The following is a 25,613-nucleotide window of genomic DNA, read 5'->3' on the forward strand; positions in this document are numbered from 1 at the left end:
GCCAGGCGTGAGGGTGGAGTTACACCTGCCAAACACATTTGCTGACCAGTGTGGCAGCGCAGCCTGGCCTGCACGGTGAGTTTCAGTCTCCATTTCTGCTGTTCCAGAGGGATGCGGATGGGGAGGGTGGGTGCAGCTGCTGCTGTAGGTGGGGGTGGACATGGCTGGTCCTCCCTGGCCTCCCCAGCACCCAGCACCTGATGATGGTTTGTTGGGCCTAAGAGGTCATTCTTTCCCCCAACGTTCTAGTGAAAGGACAGTGAAAGGACAAATGGTCCAGAGTGGCTGGATGCTCCATGGCCAATACAAAGGTTACAAGTGAGGTTAGACAGTTGGGCTTCACATCCTGGCTTCACCACCTGTCAGCTCTGTGACTTGATGTGTGCTCCTTTATCTCTGTGTCTCCATTTCTTAATCTGCAAATAATAGTACCTCCAAAAAAGAACAGTTGTAAAAGTTATTGGCACTGGGGCATAGGGCTTGTCAGGGAGCATTCAGGGCTGCTGACTGCAGCTCTGCTCCGATCATTAGTGTTATCCAAAAATCCCAGTGAACTTCAAGCTCTCATCAGCGAGGAGCATGGAGCTGACTTCCAAGTTTTAGCAAGGGACACCTTCCAGCCCTGAAGCATGAGCCCCAAACATGTGGGGCTAGGAAAGAATGTGGACAGCTGGAGGTGGTGGTGTCAGGAGGTTAAGGAAGTATGGATGTTAAAGAGCCGTGTGGAGTATTTGGGGATGGTCGGTGTTTGCCGCTCTTAGAGAAGTTTAGGCTCTTGTGAAGCACAGCTCACTCTTCCTGGGCTTGCATCAGTTGACTGAGCAGGACTGGGGTAAGAGCCTGCGTGCCTGGGCAAGCCCAGTGGTGCCTGCGGGCTGCTGCGCCCTTCCCTGGGCCCTGGGCTGAGCCTGGCAGAGCAAGAAGGAAGTGATGTCATTTTTCAGCCTGGTGGAGTCACACCTTCACCGAGAAGACACAACCAGGTGGGAACCTGGTTACCTGGTAACTCATATAACTCTGATGCTGGCTTCTTGCCCTTCCTCTCCCCTCCAGCAGCTGAGGTATCAGAGCCAAGGATTGGCCCATTGAGCCTCCTGGGCCGCTGGACTCCAGCTCTGAGGAGGCCGAATCTAGGAAGCACGTGACTTCTAGGAAGGGGAGAGTGAGGGCACCAGGCCTCTCTGCTCTGACTTGCCCTCTAAGGTTTCAAAAACTTGCACATTGACCTGAAGGAGTAGAGTTCATTTTTCTCCCCAGGAAGGGCCTGATCCTGGTGGGGATGGCCTTTCCTGGGGTTGGACAGCTTCATTTGTTTGAACATTCATCTCACATCTGGCTTTTTCTCTGAGCAGTTTGGGCTCTTTTCTTGTAAGGATGGTTTCAGTCCTAGACTCGTTTAAAACATGCAACAAATGTTACTAGTGTGTTTTCCCCTCAGGAATGGCCTTACTATTGCCATATGTGAGTATGAGTTGATATGAATATTTGGAACTTGGCAAAGTGGTAAAAACGAGGATGCACAAATGGGTCTCCTTGCAGTGCAAAGTGATTTTCTTGCATCCGCTGTGTGTGGGCCCTGGGAGGGGCGGGGCCTGTTCTGTGGGCTTAATGTGACGGGGAGGAGATGACAGTGATGTGAGTGGGGAGTCCACAGGTGTTCTTTTCCTTTCCACTTGTGTTTGGACTGAGTTGCAGTCATATTTAGTAAATGTCGCTAATGGGGTGGCTGACTAGGTACTGGGAACTTTCGGTACATTTACTCATTAAATTCCTGAACTAACCCTTTGAGGTTGATTATTATCCCATTTTACAGATAAAAATACTGAAGCTGAGTGGTTGAGTAATTTCCCCAAGGCCTCACAGCTAGGATCTGAACCGTTGGGATTTGAGTACACGGCAGTTTTATTCCCATAACCATGTCATTTCTTACTGTGCTATATGTGCCGTAAGGAGATTTACTGATAATAGGAGTAAAGGGGGTACGGGTAACATTTATTGACTGCCTACTGTGTGCCAGGCACTGTGCTAAGTGCTTTATCCTTGTCTCTAATGTGCAGAGAGCTGGGGGGCATTGGTACTATTTATTACTACCTTGGCTTCACAAAAGGTGAAACTGAGGCTTGGTGGTCACAGGCCTTGCCTGACAGACGGTGGAGCTGGAAGTCACAAGGCAGCCTGAGTCCAGAGCCTGGCTTCCCTCCCTCAGCACAGAGCCTCCATGGGCTCCTGGTGTGCAAACAGTATTTTGAAGGGGTCTCATGGACTGAATCCACTGTTGGGATAATGGGCTTACAAGCATGGACAGACACTATTTTTAGTGGACTACAAGAGTGTCAATTTTGTGTGAGATCCTGGTCTAAAATGCTGTTTAGAGATAGCAAGTAGTGTGAGATGTGTCCTGTTCTTGAGGAGTGACAGTCTGGATATGGGTGTTCGCACACCCCAGAGGGTGCGGGCACTCTGGGTCAGGGCAGTTTCTCTGAGTAGTTGTTTGTGTTACGGAAGGGTACGCTGGATGGACAACATGACTCAGAGATTTTCAAGTTCCAGACCACTGTAATAAAGTCAGTATTATAATAAAATGACTGGTAATCTTTTTGCTGGTGGAGGGTCTTGCCTTTGATTGATAAAAATGCTATGCCTGTGAAGCACAATAAAACCACGTATGCCTGCACTGGCGGCGGGTAAAGTCTGAACACAATAGGTAGAAAAGGTAGACTGGTTGGCTTGAGCAAAGCAGCCCTTCCTGATTCTGGAGGGCCTCATGGGCCAGGGTTTGATCTAAGAGATGGTTCCTAAGACACTGTATTGAATCAAATGAGAAAGGCTGGCCTGGGTGGGTTGTTTCCCAAGGTTCATCTGGTAGGTGGTCAGGAATGGGTTGGGAGGGAGGGGGAATGAGACTGGAGAAAGGTCCACCAGGTGACAATGCAATTGTTGTGAGCTATTGAGCAGGAAATGGTTAACGCTGGGCCACTCATTAGGATTCGTGATCCAGCTGATCCTTAAGCAAAGGTGAGTAATGCTGGGAAGAGGCAAATTAATGTTCCTGATGTGACTGAGTTGGGAGCTTGGAGAGAAGAGAGAGGCATGGTTTTCCAGGATTAAATGACTTCCATAGGCTCTAGGGAGGAATGTGTCAGTTCATCATCGCTCCAAGCTCCACAAAGATGAATTGATTGGCGTATTTATTAGAAAGCTCTCCACCTTGATTTCCTGTCCTAGCTTTACAAAATAACTGTTTGTTACTTTACCCCGGTGGTGCACGGGGCCCAGGTCTGACCTGTATACCAGTCTGAGTCTGCGACCATCGAGGGGTTTCTGATATTACCTAAAGGAGCTGGCAGTGGAGGTGGCTTTCAGACTTCAACCCCCTGCTTTGTAGACGAGTGTTGGCAGCCGTGAGGGCTGTCTCATCCTGGGCATAGTGTTCAGTTCCCGGTGCACAGACAGCAGGGAGGGAGGGGAGAACAATGAAGAACCGAGGGAGAGAAGAAATGCACGTTCGGGTGTTTGCAGGTTGTACAGTGGAATATCATCACCTCAGTGACCTTGTCCCTTCACCACTGTGTGCCACCTGAGGCTGTTCTAATCCAGTAGCAACCAACTGTCGGGGCCGCAGGCTCCTCTCCCAAGTAGGAGCTGTACTCGTACTCGGAGTTTCTCAGGTTTTTAATTCCTGGAAATCTTTTAAGTAACTCTTTCCAGGTCAGGTGTCACCAAGGAGACCAGGAGGACTGAGATTCTTTTCTAGCCTGCTGTGCTAGACTGTCACTGTCACCAAGAACTTGTCTCATCGCTAATTATCCAACTTCCTGCGATACAATTAAGTGAGAGTGATGGGTAGGAAATAGTGATTTAAAAGGTGGTTTCTTGGCATTGGTTTCTTTAATAATTAGAAAGAGGAGATCAAATTTGGGGACTTCGTCTTGCCAAGGAGAAATAGCAAAGATCAACTGCTCCCTCGGAGAGAGCCTTGGTGAGGATGTGCCTCAGGGAGGCCCTGCGTGGGTGGCGGTGCACTTGTGTGTGTGTGTGTGTGTGGTCGCTCCTGGTGACTCCTGACCTGCAGTTGCACAGTGTGGTTGTTGCTGAATGGAAGGTCTTATGATGATTCTTTCTTATTGCCCCTCATTTCTGATGCTTTCTGTTCTGTCTGGTCAGACTGCTCGCTTTATGTATGAATTTACTAAGTGATTTCTCAAGGAATGCTCTTCATGAAAAGACGATATCTAAAGACACATAGGTATGGCCACCGTTCATCTGGTGCAACCCTTAAAGTTGTGAGGTAAAGAGGCTCTGTCCTCCTCCACCGCTGTTGATGGATATTAGGTGGAAAGATGCTGTCTTGAAATAGCGCCTCTCAGTGCTGTCCAGTAGAACTTTCTGCCACAGCGTCTACATTTGTGCCGTCTGTCCACTAGCTGTATGTAGCTGTTGAGTGCCTGAGATGTGGCTAGAGTGTCTGAGGAGCTGAATTTATTTAATTTTAATGAATGTAAATTTAAATAACCCCGTGTGGTAGGGGTTGCCATTGGCGAGCACTGCTCTAGGCAATGGCCCGAGATGGCTGAGGGCTGCACGTAGGAGCTGGCTGGCCATCTGTCGTAGTTGGGCAGGCTTGTCTGCGGGGGCAGATTTAAGACACAGGGTATATAGTGGACAGCTGAAAATCTGATAGCATAGAATTGTATTCAATAGCATAGAGATTGCATTCAAATGTTGGACTTCAAAAAAGACGTGGGCAGTTGGAGCTGGAGTAGGCAGGGAAGCTTCTTGGGGCAGGGCGCTCTAGCTCTCAGCTCCTCTGGAATGATGTCTAGGCAGCTGTAAAGGGCCCCGTTTACTCCGAGTCCCAGGGACGCAATGTGGTGTGGGAGCTGGACAGCTCTGTATGAAGGGGCGGGGCGGGGGGGGTCCATGTGCAAAGTATTTAGCTTTCTGAGTCTCTGTTTGTTTATCTGCAAAATGTATATAATAGTACTACCTCAAAGAACTGTTATGTCAGATACCTTACACGGAACTCCTAGTGTTTTGGCCCGTAGCAGGCTCTCATTAAGGGAGGCATTGTTAGCGGTTTAGGATTAGCATATGCACACCAAGGTCCCTGACTGTCTAAATCTATGCAGTGAAACTGAGTTCGTGCCCAGTGTCCTCATATCCTCAGATGAGGGAGACCTGTGTCTTCACGGGTATCGAGCTGAGAGTCCTGAGATGGTTGCGGAGGTAGCCGAGAGAAGACCCAGGTGTGAAGAGACTAAGAAATACACAGAAGCTCCCTTGGAAAATTGAGAATTGTAGTGATAAACCAACCCAACCAACTCTTTAGTCAGTGATAGGGGACAAGTTTAGCTGTGCACATTGCAGTTTTCAGAATTCCAGCTTTTATTCTCCTCCCATCTCGTAAGAGTATTCACTAGAATTTATACCTTAAACACTTTCTGGGTTTCTGGGCATTTACTCGCACGGCACCTTGGACACCTCCTAGAGATGTCTCCATTATTATTTGCGTATCTGGGTTCTGTTTACTCGAACACTTGAGGTTGATTTAGTATCTTACAAGAACTAAACGTTGTTCTCCCAACATCATTAATCTCACCTTTCTTACCCAGCGTAAGTATGAAATTAATCAAAAAAGAGAGGGAAATTAATAATATGTTGGTATTCTCAATTTATCAGGAGATTTCACAGCAGGTATGAAATTAACTTCTCCGAATTAAGACATACTTCAACAAATTAAAGGTATAGAGAAGGGTTATTTATTATTTAAGAAAAGCACCTAATGCTTCCTGCTTTGATAATCAGATGATGGGTGGTGTCTGGTGATAAGACCATTCAGCTTGTGAGATCACCTTAGGACCCACAGTGAGCATAAATCAGTTGTTTTTCATGTTTCCCTGAGATTCGTTAGGTAAAGCAAGATGGTTAGTGCGCACTTGTTTCCTGTCAGTTGGAAAAGGTTTACCGAACATTTGTAGTTCTGATCTCTGTTTACAATCAACCAGATTTGATCTGGGTTCTGTGTTTCCTTGTTATGACATGTGATATGATCAGTTTCAAAGGATACATAATTCTGAACACATTATGGAAGAGAATGGAGCATTATAATTACAACTCTATCACAGCTTTTGTGGAGGTTGATAAAGGACAGACTTTTGTTACTGGATCGTTGCTGTAATTGCATCAGAAATAGCAAGCAGCAGTCACCTTCCATTAGGGGCAGCAGAGAAGGGGACTGACTGTTTTATTTAAGTGATCACATAAGGCGCTGAGTGAATCATCCTCGGCCTCATCAGGAGGATTTAAAAATAGAAAGGAACAGTTGACATCATCCTATAGCAGGTTTTTAAGGAACAGAAAAATGCCAGATAGTATTTTAAGAAAAAGAGCTGTCTGAAGTGGTATCCCAGTCCACATGGTACTAGCCTATCGGCCATGGTTCTTAAACCTAAGCCTGCTTTTGAGTGTCCTGCAGGGCTGGTTCGGGTTGCTAGCCTGGCTCAGGGGAGTGTGGGGGTCTGAGATTTTGTATCCCAGCTCCCCAGATATGATGTTCCTGCTACTGGCTCCCGACCTGCATGATGGGAACCCTTAAGCTAAGGGACAGACCAGGTGTAACTTGGGGATGATTCCAGAAAGAGAATTTTGAGATTAATTCCCTAGTACCTGTAAAAATAATTTTAATGAAAATGCCGAATTTTGTTTGGGGTGGTGTGCAGGCTTTGTAACAGTGATTTGCTCTTTGTGACGTTGTAAATGGACATTAGAACCAGTTGCAAACCTAGATATCTGGTTCCCCAGCACTCCTGGCCCTCTATCCTCTGCCATCTTGGTAAAATCTCGTATGAACTTTGTGGGCTACAAGTACCTCTATACCCCAAGCCTAGTGATGGATTTGGAAATCATAAGGCTTGACTACTTTTTGTCTCATTTGTAGATCAGACACACTTGGTTACCTGGGGACCATCATCACTTTAAGTGAGGCTGTTCTGGGCCCCGAGGCACTAAGTTGTTGTCATTGTGACACCTAACTTACAAAACTGCTGCCTTCAGCAAAATGAAAATTTAGCACATCGGGCACCCCCAGTGGCTGTGGTTCCAGGCTTCTGGTTCTAGAACTGTCCTTTTATTATGCTGTCAATTTATTGTCCTCTTTCAGAAACAGCAACCCCAATAATAATCGCTAGCATCTCTGGAGGGCTTGCTGCCCCTCTGATGTGGCGGCTGTATTCTTTGGACCTGTGGTGTTAGGTCATGAATCCTGCCGCCATTTCTGACTGATGCGCTGTGATTACCTCTGATGTAAGCACAAGCAGACAGAGGCTTGGAGAGGCACTCGGTTGCCCTCACAGTTTGTGAGTGTATTTGAGTCCAGGCAGTGTGAGCAGTATGGGAGAGATTTAGATTTGATTATATATTTTGGAAAGCTTTCAGTGAAAGCTTGCTGAGAGACCTCACTGACATGGAAAGGTCCTAGAGAGTGTGAAGTGTGGTGAAACCGAATGCATTTAAGGTGAAGATTGTGTGAGTTCTGACGTCAAGGATCTCTCTAGATCTTTGTAACTGGGCAAAATTTCACTGTGTGGTACATTTAGCTGCTCTGCCTGACATCAGATGCAGGCTGAATGAAGCCCGTATTGTAATTATGGGCTCTTTTTCTATGTGACCATCTGATGTTTGATAAGGAAGATTAAGTGAGTAAAGCTTGTGAACATGGCCATTTGTTTCCAGTGACTACCACTAGGTGATCTTATCATTTCAAATCTTTTCTGTAGACATGAAGATATTTTAGAATCCCTTCAACTGTTTTCTCATGTTAATAACCATGGGACAGCTTTGGTGTTCTCAATCAGCTACCTTTACTCATCGGGCTATGGAAAAGAAGGAACAAGGGAAAAAGCCTGCTTTGAGTCATGTCCATGGTGGTTTTTGCATCAAGATTCTGAGATTCTGAGATTTGGTGAGACATGCCGATAGGGGATGAAAGCTTGACTATAAATGAGAAGGGATCAACCCAGCAGGTTCCAGTGCTGACAGGCATGGGGGGGCATGGGGGGGCATGGGGGGGCATGGGGGGGCATGGGGAAGTGTGAGACCCACAGGTTTAGAACTGGCCACCATGTGTCTTCAGCTCCTGCGTAGACACTGCAGGGGTGGTCTTGGACACACTTGCTTTACCCTTGCCCGCTTTTTGAGGTGCTTTGAAAGGGGGTTGGGGTATAGGCAAGAAACTCAAATACAGATTTCTAGTAGAATTCCACCCTAGAGTGCAGAGCTCATCATTAGGTTATGTTAGGGGCCACTTGCAATAGCTTTTATCCAAAATATAAAATGAAAGAGGCAAAAATATTACTCAGAAATGGCATTCCAGTTTTCCCCAGCTCCTTTTTCACTGCCTGCCCCCTGTGGTTGCTGTCTACTCTTTTTCTAGATTGACTTGCATTCCTGTGATCTCTCTTTCCAAATGCTCTCACAGTTTGGGTGTAATTAAGAACTGGGGGGAAAATCAAAGCATAAGGCCAAGAAGAGGTTGAGGGAACGTGTTAATCCCCAGAAAAGATACTTTGGGATAAAAATCTTGATGAAAGTTGTAGTGTTGCTGTTTTGAAAATTAGGAAAGAGAAAGGACTTCCTTCAACATTTTCTTTGTCTGTAGATATAACTAGAAATGGCTATAAACTTCCATTAATATTGCATCTTTGTCTCTGTAGGAAATGATATTAAGATTAGTTGGATAGTAAAGCTTTGCTCAGGATAGAAGTGGATGGCCTTTGGTTCCTTGGAGACCATGAATTTTGCTGATGTATACAGCTAAGATAATAAAGTAGTTTTCCTATGACTGAGGGGAGTAGCTTGTCTGATTCTTAAGGTAAAATCAAGATTGAGTTCTTAATTATTGTATTACTAAAGAGAAACAAATCCAGGTTTGAAAGCATCGCAGGAGGTAAAGAATAATGAACTTTCTTTTTTGGTACACCATGAACATTTTTTGAATCTTACAACTGGTACTACTGACGTGATTCATGCCACCTACTGCCCCTATACTTGATCCAAGTACTCGTAAGGGAAATCACCAGATAAAGTACCAAATGAGGTGTTTATGAAAACATACAGAAAGGAAAAAAAAGCACTGAAAGTATAGGTTGGTACTACTTAGGTCTGAGACATTTTATTTGCCTATACCACTACAGGTGAATGAGGTGTTTTTGATGTTGGCTAAGATGCTTAGGATTGTTTTTATAAATATAGCTTTATATATATATTTTTCATAGTTTTTTAAAGTATATTTTATTGATTAGGCTATTACAGTTGTCTCATTATTTTTTCCCCCCTTTATCCCCTTCTGCCTGGCAGCCTCCTTCCCTCTAGCATTGCCCACCCTGCCCTTAGTTCATGTCCATGGGTCATACATGTAAGTTCTTAACTTTTCCATTTCCTATACCATTCTTAACCTCCCCCTGTCTGTTTTGTACCTACCGTTTATGTTTTTTATTCCCTGTATCTTTTACCCCCATCCTCCCCCTTCTCCTCCTCACCGAGAACCCGTCATGTGATCTCCATTTCTGTGATTCTGTTCCTGTTCTAGTTGTTTGCTTAGTTTCTTTTTGTCTTTTTTTTTCAGTTTAGTTGTTGATAATAGTGAATTTGTTATTTTACTGTTCATAGTTTGATCTTTTTCTTAGATAAGTCTCTTTAACATTTCATATGAGAAGGGCTTGATGGCGATGAACTCCTTTAACTTGACCTTATCTGGGAAGCACTTTATTTCCCCCTCCATTCTAAATGGTAGCTTTGCTGAATAGAGAAATCTAGGTTATAGGTCCTTGCTTTTCATGACTTGGAATACTTCTTTCCAGCCCCTTCTCACCTGCAAGGTCTCTTTTGAGAAATCAGCTGACAGTCTTACGGGCACTCCTTTGTAGGTGACTGTCTCCTTTTCTTTTGCTGCTTGGCTAATGGAATTATGATATGCCTTTGGGTGTGCTTCCTTGGGTTCAACTTCTTTGGGACTCTGAGCTTCCTGGACTTTCTAAAAGTCTATTTCCTTTGCCACATCGTGGAAGTTCTCCTTCATTATGTTTCCAAGTAAGTTTTTAATTTCTTGCTCTTCCTCTTCTCCTTCTGGCACCCCTGTGATTTGAATGTTGGAACGTTTAAAGATGTCCTGAAGGTTCCTAAGCCTCTCTTCATTCCTTTGAATTCTGGTTTTCTTCATTCTGTTCTGGCTCAATGATTGTTTCTTCCTTTTGTTCCAAACCGTTGATTTGAGTCCCGGTTTCCTTCCCTTCACTTCTTTATATTCACCTTTATATTTTTCTTTATTTCACCTTGCATAGCCTTCACTTCTTCCTTTATTTTGTTGCCATACTCAGTTATTTCTGTGAGCATACTGATTACCATTGTTTTGAACTCTACATCTGATAGGGTGGCTATCTCTTTGTTACTTAGTTCTTTTTCTGGAGTTTTGATCTATTCTTTCATTTGGACCATATTTCTTTATCTCTTTTCTTCTGTTACATAGTAAGGGGTGCGGCCTTAGGTATTCTCGATGGTGGGGCAACCGTTTTTACTGCATTGTGGTGCTATATTTGGGGTGGGTGTGAGAGAGAGGGAACAGTGCCACTTGCTCAGCTCTCCACAGGCTTTCAGTCACGTCCCCAACTACACACACGTGAATTGCGCCCTTCTGCTGCTGATTCCTGTGTGGGTGGGCTTGCATATGTTCTAGAACCCTGCGGTCCCCTCCAACAGGCTATCCTATGAGACTGGCAGTTTTTCCCACCACCACAACCCCCACAGGTTTTTACAGGCAGAAGTTCTAAAGCTTTCTTTCCCAGCAATGGAACCCTGGCTTGCTCAGTCTGTCTCTCTCCCCACTTGTTCCGCCCAGTTTATCTGCATGTGAATGTGGGACTGCCCAGTGGGCCAGCTGCTGCCTTGCCTGCCTGGTCCACTAGCCACCACCTTGCCATGTGTTCTCTCCCACTGCCTTGCTATTCCTCCTCTCCACCTCAGCTGTCCATCTCCGCCCCTTCTACCAGTGTGTATGAGTGTTTCTTCTTTAACTCCTTGGTTATTGGACTTCCATGTAGTTTGGCTTTCTGGTAGTTGTGGTGGTTTTTTGTTTTTAGATCGGTTGTTATCCTTCTTTTGGTTGTGTGAGGAAGCAAAGCATATCTACCTACACTTCCCTTTTGGTCGGAAGCCTTCGTAGGTTTTCTTGTTTTGTTTTGGATTTTGTTTTTTTAGATTTTTTAAATTATGTGTAACTTTAAATATTATTTTATATTAGTTTCAGATGTACAGTATAGTGGTTAGTCAGTTGCATGCTTTACAGAGAGTTTCCCCTGATATTCCCAGTATCCAACAGATACCATCCATAGTTATTAGAATATGACTGACCATAATTCCTATGCTATATTTCATATCCCCTTGACTAGTTTGTAACTTCCAGTCTGTATTACTCAGTCCCATCACCTTTTTTGCCCCACTTCCCAACCCCTCTCCTCTGGCAACTATCCGTCTGTTCTCTATATCTATGAATCTGTTTTTATTTTTCCTCAAAATATATCTTGATAATGGGACTTCTTGGAGTTAGCAACTTTTTCTCTATCGTGATAATCTAGTTGCAGAAGTCAGTCTTTTAGCCCCAGAACTATTTTAAACAGAAGCTGGTTTGAAGAGGCAGCCACGTTGGTCACTGGCATGGACTCAGTCCCTTCCAGCCTGCCGTACTTAGTTAGTAAGCATTTATTGAGGGCAGATCGTTTTGTGGAAACGGTGGGTTTGGAGTGACTGCGAGCTGAGTCTGCTTTTCCAGGTTGCCCCAGTTTGCCACCTTCTGGTATTACTCAGAGATTGTTGACACAGACCAAAATGTTAATGCTGCGAAGAGTTGTTATATGCTACAGACCATATAAGGAGGGAAGTGGCTGGATTGGATTAAAAATAACAAAACTCTCTCAGACATTTTCCAGTAGGAAATGGTACATGTTCTTACATGAGGTTCATAAATAGAAGGTAGACCAGTTGGTTAGTCTTAGAAGACCTGTGGGCAGTCAGCGTGCAGATGGGCCTGTGCCGCGTGGCTTTTATTTTTTTCCCTCCTCCTCTCCCTCCCTCTCCTTGCTTCCCTCCCTGTTGAGCTCTTTCAGTTTTATAATTCTCTGCTGTTAGATTTCACAATATCAGAAACACACAGTATTTATCTGTTAAAGGACATGTTTTTCTTTTTTTATAAAGCTGTTTTTAGAGAGAAAATATTAGCTGTATAGAAGCACATAGTAGATATATTTCTAAAATGTCTTTCCATTGTTTTGGGGGGGTTCTGTTCTTCAAGGTAAAGTGGCTGTGAGTAATCTGTTAATATTTGAATGAACAGGCGTATGATTCAGTTGGCTTTATCTGATATTGCAAACTCCTTAGTTTTTTATAACAGACCTATTTGTTGTTAAAATTGTGTGGATAAATATAGTTGGGGCTGTGTGTATATATATATTAGTGTAGTTGAGTCCGGAAAGCTTTAGTATTGGTAAAAGCTTTGGTTTAATGCCTCCTGAGATTCGGAACAAAGAGCACTTCTGTGCAGATGTTCTGTCTTTGCCAAATGCAGCCTTACTCCTGTGGAACTAGTAATGGACGAATTTGGATCCTAGCACGTGAGGTAATACAAGTTTTTAGACAAATGCCTCTAGATGTTGAAGTGATATGGCCCCCCACCTAGCTATTTTTAGGTATCCTTTTTTTCGGGGGAGACTAATTTAAAGTCATTTGGGTTCCAAAATGGAAGAAGCAAGGTTCATAGAAGCTTTTAGACAGCCTGTTTGCAATGAATCAAGTCCTTAAAGAAGAGAAACTTAAAAATGTTTTTTGTCCTTGTGATTTCAGGAGTGACCACTATTCAAAAGTGGACCTCAAAGGAGGATCAGTCAGGCCATGTAAGTACTGTAGTAAGCAAATATTTACCTGACTAAGCATAGATCCAGGACATTTGACCCTGGAAGGGAAAGGACCAAGTAGTTGACTCAGGTGTTAACATTTAGAACCATAAAATACACTATAGTCTGCCAGTGTAACCCAATCCCTAGAGGACACCTCTGGCTCTCTGGTTAAACCTGGTGGACTTTGTCTTTTGTGATAATTGGGCAGGGACATTTCATCTGTCTAGAATTAGTAAAGTGATTGGAGCAGAAGGCATTTGTTACTTTATCCAGCCACCATCAAACACATTTATTGATCTTGTTTATGGCTAGTTACTCTTACATGGAAGGGCTGGCCCTGTCAGAGCAGCCCGACCCAGACCACAGAGGGTCACGAATGTGAATATAAGAAAAGTCAGTGGACGACGGGGTGACTCCTCAAGATTGCACAATTACTGAACTGTGTCTGTATCAAGGAACTTGCTCAAGGACTACATTTTCCTCAAGTCCTTAGTCATGAACATAATTTTTGGAGGAAGCAGTTTGCTAAATACTTCCTTATTTACCCATCTGAATAGTCAGCAGTGCCTGAAACCACTCACTGCTCAGAGTACCCTTCAGAGTTACCTTGGTAAATGAGATATTCAACTTGGGAGTAGAATATTTGGATATCACAGGCTGATAGGATTTGGGTGTCAAGGTGATAGGGCCAACAGAAAGAAACATTAAATATTCCTAATTCTTATTTCTTTTATGTGTGTGGGTCTTTGAACAAACTTTGTCTCTAACATCACAGGATTAAAAACTGCCAGCAACTCACAAGCAGACGAATGTCTGATGTGAACGAAAGCCTTGATGTTAGAGCTAGAAAATTATGTGACTATGTGACTTTCATCAGAGGCTGCTCTCCAGCTGTCACCTTGAGAGTCTGTCCTGCTGGAAGAAACCAGAAAAACAGGAAGTGTCTTCTTTAAAACCTCAAAGGGGTTTCAAATCCCCAAAGATGAGGGATTTTTGTCTGAGATGCAACAAGCATATATGATCCATCCCCTTCCTCACCCCACTTCCTCACATGAACACACCACACACACCACTCAGTGGAGATGGAACTTTATTTCAGACACTGACCAACTGAACAATACCTTCAAGGGGCTGTCCTGAAATTAGTCTAGTGTTGCCGATGGGGACATTTGTTCACTCTCTCCAGGAGTTGTCAGGCATGGCAGCCGGAGGTGGCAGGGTGACATCCTGCTGACTCGGAGCTGGGTCTCTGGTCCCTGATACCTAGTTGTTCTGGCTGATGCTGTGGGAAGGATGAGCATCTTTCTGCCTTTCCTGTGCTGTGAAGTGGTTTTACGCTGGTACTTGCACTTCCCTCCCGCTCTCAGCTCTGCCATGTGTGTGGCTGACAGGCTTCACCAGCAGGCAGACATGTTGGTGTCGTGTGACACTCCTGGGCTCTGTCTGTCTGCCACCAAATATGTTGTCACCTTCCCCTCCTCAGCACACCGTACCTAGCTGCCCTTGGAGAGGCCTCTTGGCTCCTTTAGGAATAACTACCGAAAGAGCAGCTGTCTTTCAGCCTCCTCCAGACCAATTGAATTGGGTTGTTTTCAACCTGTTGTTGCAAGAGTTCCCAGTGTAGCCAACTTGGCTGTCATTGACATTTATAGCTTGAAAGCCACATCACAGATGATTTTGCATTTCCTATAACCCTTTAAGTAGCCTTCAGAACATTAAGCACATGGCTTCTACATACTTTGGCAACTTCCGGGAGAGTAGAAAGAGCTGGGTCTTCCAGAAGGTAGAGAAACAGCTCTCCGTTCTCCCGTATTGTAAAATCGTGGTCTGACGGAGGAAGGGAGAAGTTGTTCTGGCTTTGTGCTTGGGTGTGTGTGGAGCCACGTGAGCCAGTTTATGTTAGAAGATTATTGGTTTCTAAGAACAAGTGACTCTAGCTCTGACTGCTGTAGAGCCTGTGGTAACTGATGGAAGAAAGCTGAGGTAGAAGGTGTTCCTCACATGGGATGGTAGATCCTCTACCTGGACTTTTAAGTAGTAACTTCAGAAAGAACCAGTTTCTCAGCTTCACTTCTTGACACATGACTGGACGAGAAAGATGCAGTGTTTGTGGTAAAAAGTAAAATTAAAACCAAAATTACCCCAATAGGTCATGTGAACAAATACTACCAAAGAAAGTGGAGAAAGGGCAGGATGAAATTGGAACACATTTTACCCACTGTGGTTCTATTTAGACTGTAAATTTTCCAAGGGCTAGGACTGGACCTGTTGCCCCTCATGCCACTGGGGCCAGCACAGAACCTGGCGTGTGGCAACATGATGAGCTGAACAAGTGAGTGTAAAGAAGAAAAAGTGCAGAGAAGTTGATTTCATTTTACAGTCATGTGTCACTTAATGATGGGGACACATTCTGAGAAATGCATTGCTAGGCGATTTTTTAATTGTGTGAAAATCATAGTATATAGTACACAAACCTAGGTGGTCTAGCCTATTGCTCCTGGGCTATAAGCTTGTACAACACATTGTTGTACAAAACAGTAAGACACTAAGTCAAGCACAAAAGAAAATGATGCAATCGAGAGACGTGGTAAACACAGCCTACTGCGGGCATGACACGGCATACGTTTTATAAGTAGGAAGAGTACTCCCTCTAAATTAACAATGTGAAGAGCAGTCAATACATAAACCAGCCAGTTACCATCGAGTATTATGTGCTCACACAATCGTGTGTGTTGCGCTTTCGCCTGCTGGCAGCGCAGTAGGTTTGTTTGCCTCAGCGTCATCATGAACATGTAATATGTTGAGCTGGGACATTTTAAACTTTTCTTCTTAACCCGAGGGTTATGTTCACTGATTTTAGAGAGAGAAAGGGGGGTTGGGAATAAAGAGGAGGGAGAGAGCGACAGACAGAGACACATGTGGGGGAGAGAAACATTGATGTGAGAGAGAAACGTTGATTGACCTCCTCTGCATGTGCTGAACCAGAGATGAAACCCGCAACCCAGGTGTGTCCTGACCGGGGAGTGAACCTGCAACCTTTGGATGCGTGGGACAGTGTTCCAACCAAGTAAGCCACCTTAGTGGCTTACATACGGCACAGGACTGTATTTTTATCCTGGAAGTGCTGACATGGAAATACATTAATCAACAAATCCAGATTATGGGCCTTAATTATGTTTTCCTGTTGATGTCAAAGATGAGTCATCTTGGAAGAGGCATGAACAGAACTGGGGGTTTAGACAACAGGTTGTAGAAGTGATTAAAATGAAACCCTTCCACTGCCAGTGCTCAGAGTTCTGCCTGTGGTGCTTGGCCGTTAGTGACATCTTACGAAGTGGGAGTGTCTGGCCTTGTCTGGGTGCTGTGCAGCGAGGCCCAGTGTATAGTTCGCCAGGCAGGAGTGGGCAGGAGCAAGCTCTTGAGCCAGCTTGATAGTGACCACAGGCTTTGGGAAGGTGGTCCGCCGAGGGATGTCTGTCCCCTTCCTGGCCCTTTGCCTGTGGTGCGCGTCCGTGCTGCATCTGAGTCCTCTTTCTGAGGAAGTGCCCTGGAGTCCCTCAGACTGTAGATAGCCATGGCCCACTATCTATAGAGGAGCACGGTGGAGTCAACCCCGTTTCCCTCCTGGCCTGGGGAAAGGCGAAGGTAGAGCCGCAGGGGCAGCGGTCAGGGCCGTGGAGAGCCACTGCCTTGTCACCAGGCCAGGTGTGCAGCAGCAGGGCAGCCGTCTTCTCGGGCCTGCCCAGTTTGGACTGGATCTAGTCAGAATTCCCGGTGCGTGGCACAAGGTTCCAAAACAACATCTTGCATCTGTTCTGGCTTTGCTTGAAAACAGTATTTAAGAATTTTTAAATATGTCCAATAACCAGACGAACGATATCCAGACATACTCAGAGACTTACTGGAATACTCACATACTTTCCCCTAGATTCCCTGCTTTTCTAATCCCACTAATCACTCGTCTTATTAACTGTAAGAGATGCTTATGTGGGCCTCTGTGAAAGTTACTGCCCTTTTGTCCCCATAAATTCTAAAAAGTGAGGTCTACCCGGAACCCAGACCTACATGAAGTGGCAGCATACCCACGCTCTGAGGAGGGCTGGTGCTGTGTGGGTCCGCCCTTACCTCCGCCGGTTGTTAAGTCATTAACAATTCTGTTAAGTTCATTCTGTTAGGTCATGGCCCTTCTTGCCATCTGTGTTTCTCNCCCTGGAGTCCCTCAGACTGTAGATAGCCATGGCCCACTATCTATAGAGGAGCACGGTGGAGTCAACCCCGTTTCCCTCCTGGCCTGGGGAAAGGCGAAGGTAGAGCCGCAGGGGCAGCGGTCAGGGCCGTGGAGAGCCACTGCCTTGTCACCAGGCCAGGTGTGCAGCAGCAGGGCAGCCGTCTTCTCGGGCCTGCCCGGTTTGGACTGGATCTAGTCAGAATTCCCGGTGCGTGGCACAAGGTTCCAAAACAACATCTTGCATCTGTTCTGGCTTTGCTTGAAAACAGTATTTAAGAATTTTTAAATATGTCCAATAACCAGACGAACGATATCCAGACATACTCAGAGACTTACTAGAATACTCACATACTTTCCCCTAGATTCCCTGCTTTTCTAATCCCACGAATCACTCGTCTTATTGACTGTAAGAGATGCTTATGTGGGCCTCTGTGAAAGTTACTGTCGTTTTGTCCCAATAAATTCTAAAAAGTGAGGTCTACCCGGAACCCAGACCTACATGAAGCGGCAGCATACCCACGCTCTGAGGAGGGCTGGTGCTGTGTGGGTCCGCCCTTACCTCCGCCGGTTGTTAAGTCATTAACAATTCTGTTAAGTTCATTCTGTTAAGTCATGGCCCTTCTTGCCATCTGTGTTTCTCCCCATTCAGTCTCAGGGAGGTGTGTGTGAGTTTCAGTTCTCTTTTCTAGCTAGTGCCGGACTCCCTGGTAAAGGGCATCAGTCAGTCCTGCTCTGCAGGGCGGACGCCATCTCCACATCTCATTCTCTTCCATAACACTTGGTCGCACTTACTGCCACGCGCAGGCAGCCCACTCTCTGAGTGGCCGCTCGTTTCTCCCCAAGCCAGTGTGGGATTTCTCCATGCGTGCCCATCGCATGGAGAAAGGGAGGAGGGAGGAGAAGGCCATTTCACATTGCCTTTCAGGTTTGGGGTGATGAATAGACAGCATCTGTCAGGCAGACTGAGGCTTCCGCTAAGGTTATTTAATGTAGGTAAGACCCATGGACAGGTCTCTGGTCTTCACCGCAGCCACTTTCTGGGACCAGAGTCCATGGTATTTTAGCTGTGTTGATGAATGACTGATGATGAGTCACTTAACTTTTTGTTTTGGTCCGAGCCTCAAGCTGGCTCACAGTCACCAGTGTCCGAGGCGCACACTTCCATCAGAAGGGCCCACAGAGTGCTTGTCACCCCCATTTAACAAACTCCACTGTGAAGGGAAGGGTGGGGGGAGTTGCTGAGCCAGGAGGACTGAGGGGAGCCCTGGTGAGGGTGAGGCGGGAGGGATTGGGGAAGGGGGTGTCGTAGCCTTGGGAATTTAGCTGAAGAGTTTGGGGACTTGGGGTGCTCACAGTAACTGAACAGTTGTGAAAAATTCTAAGCCATTGTGGTTTGGTACAATAAAAATCAATCACTAGAAAAATGAAATACAAGAAAACAAAGTTCAAAGTAACAAGTCTTTAATTTTATTATTAGATTCAAAACCATGAAATTACCCTATCAAATTGTTACAAAATTTCCCAGAACACTTACCCTCAATTCTGGCACTTCTTTCTTCACAGACCAGAAACCCTTTGTGGATCGCCCCCCCACTCTGTGGTCCCCCGCCCCCACCCCCCTCGGAGTGGCCGGACCCAGGAGGGTGGGTCTCCGCTCTGTGTCTGCCCTGTACTCTGGGGAGGCCCATCCCGACCTTTCCGAGAGCGGGTTTTATGCTACGAAGTGGTGGTTGCCAGTGTGGTTCTCTCTCCCTGACAGGAGTGTAGGACTGGGACAGCAGGTGCTTATTCCTGAGTCCCTGGCCCCAGAGGGTCTCCCTTTAGGATCCTTCTAGAAGGAGCACGCTGGAGACTATTTTACATATCCCCTGGCCACCTTGACCAGGTGTCTGACCAGGTCATTTGGAAGGTGTGTGTCCTGCATTAGTGACCTATAACAAATGGGCTTCCGCATGTGTCTTGTGTCTATCTGTCTATCTACTTATAGTTATTTTTCTTGTCCACAGTTTTAGACTGGTGGTGGGGGCGTGGCAGAATAGCTCCTTTAAAGAAGTCATTTAACGACTGAGACTAAATAGGCCTGACTTTTTGAACACAGGCCTTCCGGGATCGCCCTGCACACCTGTCCATCCCAGCTCGCTGGGAGTAGGGAACAGGCGGAGGAGCAGTGTGGGAGGACTTCGTCGCCGGGCCTGGAAGTGGTTAGTCTCACTTCCCATTCATGTCCCCCTGCCTAGAACTCAGTCACCTGGCCACGCCCTCCGGAGAAACAAAGTCTCGCTGTGTGTCCAGGGAGAAGAGATCGTGGATTCAGTGTAGCCCCTCTTCTCCCACTTCTCTGCCTCGCTCATTAGAATCTTGTTCCCCGCGGCATTCTTTTATCCAAATGAAGTCATGTGTTCCTCTTTTGTGCCTCCCCCTGATTACAGTCAGGCATGCCATTTTTATGCACTGGGCTAAGAAGCAGTGGAAGGAGAAGAGAGTGGAAGCTGCCTCAGAATTAATGGACAGGGATTATGCAGGCCGCTGTCAGCAGCCAGGAGTGGCCAGTGCTGACGATGAGAGTAAACTGGATGTGTGCCATAGGTCACATTTGGATTTTTTTTTAAAATCAAGGTATTCGTAAGTTGTGAGTAATGCTCGTCTTCAAAAAGGAAATGACACATAAGTGGAGGGAGCACTTGGTTCAGGGGAAGCCAGTAGCCTGTACTGATGTAATCTAACTTCATAAAAAGCCAAAGTGGCTCTAATATTGTTGTAAGTACACTTTTCCTGCAGTAATGAATTAGACAAAAAAAGACACCTTTATTGCCTTTCAGTGCAGACAAATCTGAGAGCAAAAAGTGAGAGGTGAGATCTGTGCGAGTGTCGGGGTGTGTGGTGGGTTCTTGGCAGAATTGCAGGGCGTAGCATTTTCCTGGAGCCCGTGTTTAGGAGGATGTCATTCTGAAGAACTGGACTAGGCATTTTTGGACTGAGAATCTACTACTGAAAACCGGCTATGCAGGTCATGGAAGAGGTGAGATGCCAGAAGTATGTGGTAATAACCCAGAGATTCGCAGCCAGGGCTGCAGGAGAGGTGGGAGTGAGGGGCGTTATCGGAAATGGACATGGGGTCCCCTGGAAGGAGCTGCACCCTGGACAGATGGAAGGAGAGTGAGCGCCTCTGGCCTCTTGTGTGCCTGCCCTTCCAGCTGCTGCCGGTGCCTCCCACAGGCCAGCCTGCGGGGAAGCCAGTGGGCAAGCGTGTTTGGGACATGTCCTTGGATACCTTGCAGAAAGGACAAGGTGTGCAGAGAATGGATTTGAGAGCAAAGAGGTAGGTGGCTGGCACAAGGCGTGTGACCTCTTGGTGAAAAGGAAGGAAGAGAAACAGGTGGAGTGAGAGATTGCTTTAGCAAGAAATTTTTGAGTTTTGGTTTTTTGATGTCTTTCTTCAAGCCATATATATTTTTGCATTTGTGGTTTTCTATTACCAGCTAAAGTTCTTTTTTCTATCATTTTGTTATGCTCTTGACACTCTAAATTCTTTTTATTGACCTACAGTGTGGGGCAAAAGTAGGTTTACAGTTGTGAGTGTACAGAACACAGTTTATTCTTGTGTTGTTTGTTAATTATTGAATTGTTTTTATCCGTATGACTAGCTGTAAACCGACTTTTGCTTCACCCTGTGTTAGACACCCCAACAATAGCTAACATTCACTGACTGCTCACTGTGTGCTGGGAAGGTAGGGTGTTATCTGTACAATGTATCTGGTTTTAGTGCACTTCGTAGATCCTGTGCTTTCATCAGCATCAAAGCAAGACCCTCCACCAGCAAAAAGAATAAACTTGCTGAAGGCTCACAGGATAGTTACCATTTTTTAGCACTGAAAGCATTTTTAAATTAATGCACATACATTGCTTTGTTAGGCATAATGCTATTGCACACTTAATAGAATACAGTGTAGTGTAAACCTAACTTTCACGTACACTGGGAAACCAGAAAGTTCGTGTGACTCACTTGACGCTTGCTTTATGGAGGTACTGATCGGAACCGAGCTCGCAATGTCTGCAAGGTGCCTGTTAACCCATTACATCATCACAGCTGCTCTGTGAGGCAGGTCTAGTCAGTTCTCGTTATTTGTGGATCCTGTATTTGCAGACTTGCATATTTGTGTTAAAAATTTATTTGTACTGCCAAAGTCAGTAGTTACAGTGCTTTTGTGACCTTTCATGAGGTGGAGGAAACCCCGAGTTGCCTGATGGGCACATTCCCAACTGAGGTGGAGCAGGTCAGGTCCCATACTGTGTATGTGTGTCCTCTTTGAGCTCTAGTTAGTGCCATTTTGGAGGCATTTGTGAGCTTTGTTGGAAAAAGTTATTTTGCTATTTATGATGGCTACTAAGCATCATGCTAAATTGCCGTCTAGTGTTCCTAAGTGCAAGAAACCTGGGCTGTGCTTTAGGTAGAAAGAACATGTTAGATGACTTATTCAAACCTGAGTTATAGCACTGTGGCTGAGAGTTCAATGTTAATGAATCAACAGTGTATATTAATTAAGGTATCAACACAGAAACACATGTGACCTGCTTATATGTAATCAGTTAACAAAAATGTTGTGACCAGAAGCTCACAAGGACCTACCCCTGCACGTCTTTGGTTCAGTGTTTGCCAGTTCAGTGTCGGTGGTGACTCTGTAGGATAAAGGTACTGTGCGTAAAAAAAGCCGACTGTGCTGCTTACTGTTGTTCCCAGTTTAGAGCGACAGAGGCCTACAGAGTCAAGCATGTTGCCCAAGGCCACCCAGCAGGATCAGAACCCAGGCAGTCTGGTTGCTCACCCTTCTCTCTTCACCTCCACACTGTACTGCCTTTTGTGTCTGTTTTCCCACTGTTTTACACCCTCCTGAATCTGCTGCTGATGCTGCTGGAGTCAACCCCTAGTGCTGTTTTCAGTGATAAAACTCCTGTTGGTAAAGCCAACAGTTTTCTGCTTGAGAATTGTGATGTGTATAATCCTGCAATAAAGGTAACAATATTTGACATTTTTACAAAAACCTCCATGTGCTTTGAATGACTAAGTTCTCACAGCACCATTACCCTTCATTTCATAAATAAAAACTGGCATCTTGGGAGGCTGTGATTTGGTCAGGGTCCCAGGATGAGAAAGTGGTAGAACAGAGACTCACACCCAAGTTTCCTGACTTTGAATCCTGGCTCTTCTGCGCTACGGAGGCTGCCACTGGGGAGTCTCTGGGGGCTGTGTGCCTGGGGGCTGCTGCTTCCATCCTGCGTCGACCTGGAGAAACCACGGAGAGTTAGAATTGTGTGTAGAGAATACTTTTCTTTAAATAGACTATTTATTTCCAGGTACATAGAAAATCTCCCATGGGCTCGAATGACTTTTTGGGAAAGATGTTAATTTTTTTTCTGTTCATTAGGGGAATATTTGGAAATAAGTGAGAAAATGGAGGAGAAATAATTGGAGGGCTGCTGGAACATTGTCATTGGTCTACTTTCTCACTTAAATGTTGTTCCTGCCTTCTTCTAGCTTCTGTTTGTTGTTCAATTTGTGTTTAAAGAAGAAGTAGATATAGATATTAAGAATAATAAATGTACTATATAAAACAAAGACTTTGCCCTGACTGGTGTAGCTCAGTGGATTGAGCGTGGGCTGCGGACCAAAGGGTCACCAACCAGTGCGATTCCCAGTCAGGGCACATGCCCGGGTTGTGGGCCGGGTCTCCAGTGGGGCCAGGTGAGAGGGAACCACACTTTGATATTTCTTGCCCTCTCTTTCTCTGTTCCTCTCTCTCTGTAAAAAAATAAAATCTTAAAAAAAAAAACCCAAAGACTTCCTTGAAAGGCAATCACTGTACTTGATTTCTGGTATACAGCAAATCTTGAAAATCCTCAAATAATATCCTTTCATTCAATGTTTTGTTTTAATGGTGATGAGATGTAGAAACGTAACTGTAGAAACGTAACTCTCATTTTTATCAATGAATTTCTGCTAAAATTAGTTTCATCATTATGCTTAGATTTGCAGAACCTGTTGACACAGGAGGACTCACTATACTCTTCCACTGGTGTTCCAACCTCCACCTCAGGGATTTGCAACAGGTACTGAATTTGCTTCGTGGGGGACATTTGTCACATCTTGGATGGAGGATGAGGCTAGGGCATGTGGTGGGTAACACCACTGAACATCCTACAATGCACAGGACAACCCCATAGCAAAGGATTATTTGGCCCAAATAGGCAGTAGTGCTCAGGTTGAAAAACCCCACTCTTCCCTCAATGTTAAATGAGGAGTTGGCTTAATGTGTGGAACACAAAAACTTTCATCTGAACCTTGACGTTGCTTTTGTATTTTTGGAAGGCTTTTGTTTGCCTGGGGTGAGAGTGGTCTTCTCCAGGAACCCACACAGGGTACTTATCTGTAGAGACTAAGAACAGTAAAACTGACTTCAGCAGGTCTGCTTTTTTTGTTTTCACAGTGTGTGGGCAATTCTAAATTCTTAGATGAGCACACTTTTTGAACTTACCCTGTAATAAACATTATTTCCTACATGCAAATGTATTTGGAGATCTCCTGTCATGCCGTTGGCCCTGGCACACATGCGCTGAGCTGTGTGTGTCTCTATGACAGTCAGTTCCGGACAATTCACAATTAGAGCTTGCTTCAGGTGCAGCCGATGCTTCTAACCCTGGGTGCATGGTGCAAGGAATATAGTACAACCTATTTCTATGTTTAAATAGAGCTTTTCAATAAACAATGAGTGCAGTTTAAAATGAAGAAATGGAACTGGAGTTTCTTGAATTCTGTTACTATGTGTGACCTTTTGCAGTTTTTATCTGGCTAAAATGTAAAACAATGCAAGAGTGGAACACTTGGGTGTAATGTTGTTTGAGTGCATTCTTTATTTCATAGAAGAAATGTTTTACTAAATTTTAGAAGTAACTTTAAAATTAACATTCTTTTTAAATGGTTGTTTTAGCTGATCGAGAATATAATGATAATTGATTATTGCATGATTGTTGCTGGAAATAATTCTGTCCTTTGGGGGAGAGAATGTTAAATAGAGATCGGCCCTGTGTGCCCCCATGCTAGGTATGTCACTGTTAGGATGGTTGAGACCTTTAAGGGAAATGAGTGACAGAGAATGAAAGCAGGCCCAGCAAAAGCAATTCATTATTTCTGTTGATCTGGTTTCTGTCCCTTGTGAAACCTGTGCTCTTTCAAATCCTACATAGGATTAAAGTTCTGACCTATTAATGTCTTTGTGAGAGTAGCCAAAATTCCTTCCACCTTAATGTTTTAAAACATTTTTGTTGAATTATACATAAAGAGCAGTACATACGTTGTTAGTATACATGATGAATTGCCACAGCCAAACACTCCTGTGTGAATGTACCCAGATCAAGAAACCAAACTGAACAGTACCCAGAAGCTCCTTTGTGCAGATCTCCATTCACCCCTGTCCCAAGCATATGCACTGATCATTCTTGTGGAGGTGGCTCCACCTGCAGCACACCTCCCCGCCCCGCCCCCCCCCCCCCCNGCCGGCGCCCGACCCCCCCCCCCCCCCCCCCCCCCCCCCCCCCACCATACGTGAGAGTAACTCTGTCAAACCATGATCTGCTTGGGGAGGAAAGGTGGCCAATCTCTCAGAGGAGAAGGGCCCAGAGCCTTTTCCTCAATGGGCTTTTATTTGGCTCATTTTGCACAGGAATACAGGTAAAGCCCATTAATCATTGTCAGGCAGTGATGATCAAACAATAGATAACATACAAAGAATTACAAGGGCCTATTCTGAGTCAAGGTCAGTCAGCTAAAGGGCTACAAAACTTTGGGAAACAAACTTATTTCCTGCTTGGACCCTCATCAGAAAATTGAGGGCATTCTTAACAAAGCAGGTTTCACAGGATTTTATATGTTCTTTTCTAGGCCTTATCACCTGGGGAACCCACCCTTTCCAGCACAGGGCTGCACTGCCCTCTGCCATTGTTTCAGGCTTAAATCAGGCAGGGGAAGTAAGGCAGCTAAGAGATTAGGAGACTTCTTGCAGACAGAATGAGGACTCAGGCTGTGGCATATCTGAGGGGCGAGGGTCCATCGCTCCCTTTCTCCATAGCCCCCCAAGTCCTTCTCTGGGGCCTTCAAGTTATCGTACCTGTCTTAGGTTGTTTACCCCCTTAGGGAATCTTACTTGTCATTGGCTAACAGATCAAGCATTGGGGGCCAGTTATGGATGAAGTAAGAGGAGCAGAAGTGGAGCTCCTGCCAGAGAGATAAGCTTTGTCTCCTAGTGGCTTATGGTCCGAAGGTGGCTCACTCAGCCTTAGCCATGGGGGTGGAGGGGGTGGGGGGTGGGGGTACAGCTTCTGGAACCAGGCAGGGAGGTTCCCAGCACGTTCCAATAGCACAGATCAGTTTTGCCTGTTTTTGGATGTTATGT

At 45.3% G+C, this 25,613-nt stretch overlaps 1 protein-coding gene across 4 annotated transcripts in view; it reads left to right on the top strand.

Moving 5' to 3' along the window:
- MGAT5 (alpha-1,6-mannosylglycoprotein 6-beta-N-acetylglucosaminyltransferase) overlaps window positions 1-25,613 on the top strand; it is a 358,323-nt gene that overhangs the window by 37,937 nt on the left and 294,773 nt on the right. For 2 of the 4 annotated variants that reach the window (XM_037068662.1, XM_037068737.1), the window contains exons 2-3: window positions 12,889-12,938; window positions 23,193-23,274. The gene's annotated coding sequence lies outside the window, so the exon portion shown is untranslated. The remainder of the gene's footprint in view (window positions 1-12,888; window positions 12,939-23,192; window positions 23,275-25,613) is intronic. The other 2 variants (XM_037068872.1, XM_037068815.1) reach the window with 2 other exon arrangements.

The sequence above is a fragment of the Sturnira hondurensis genome, unplaced genomic scaffold (genome assembly GCF_014824575.4).
Source record: "Sturnira hondurensis isolate 20B ecotype Veracruz unplaced genomic scaffold, ASM1482457v3 Scaffold0000256, whole genome shotgun sequence".
NCBI lineage: Eukaryota > Metazoa > Chordata > Mammalia > Chiroptera > Phyllostomidae > Sturnira > Sturnira hondurensis.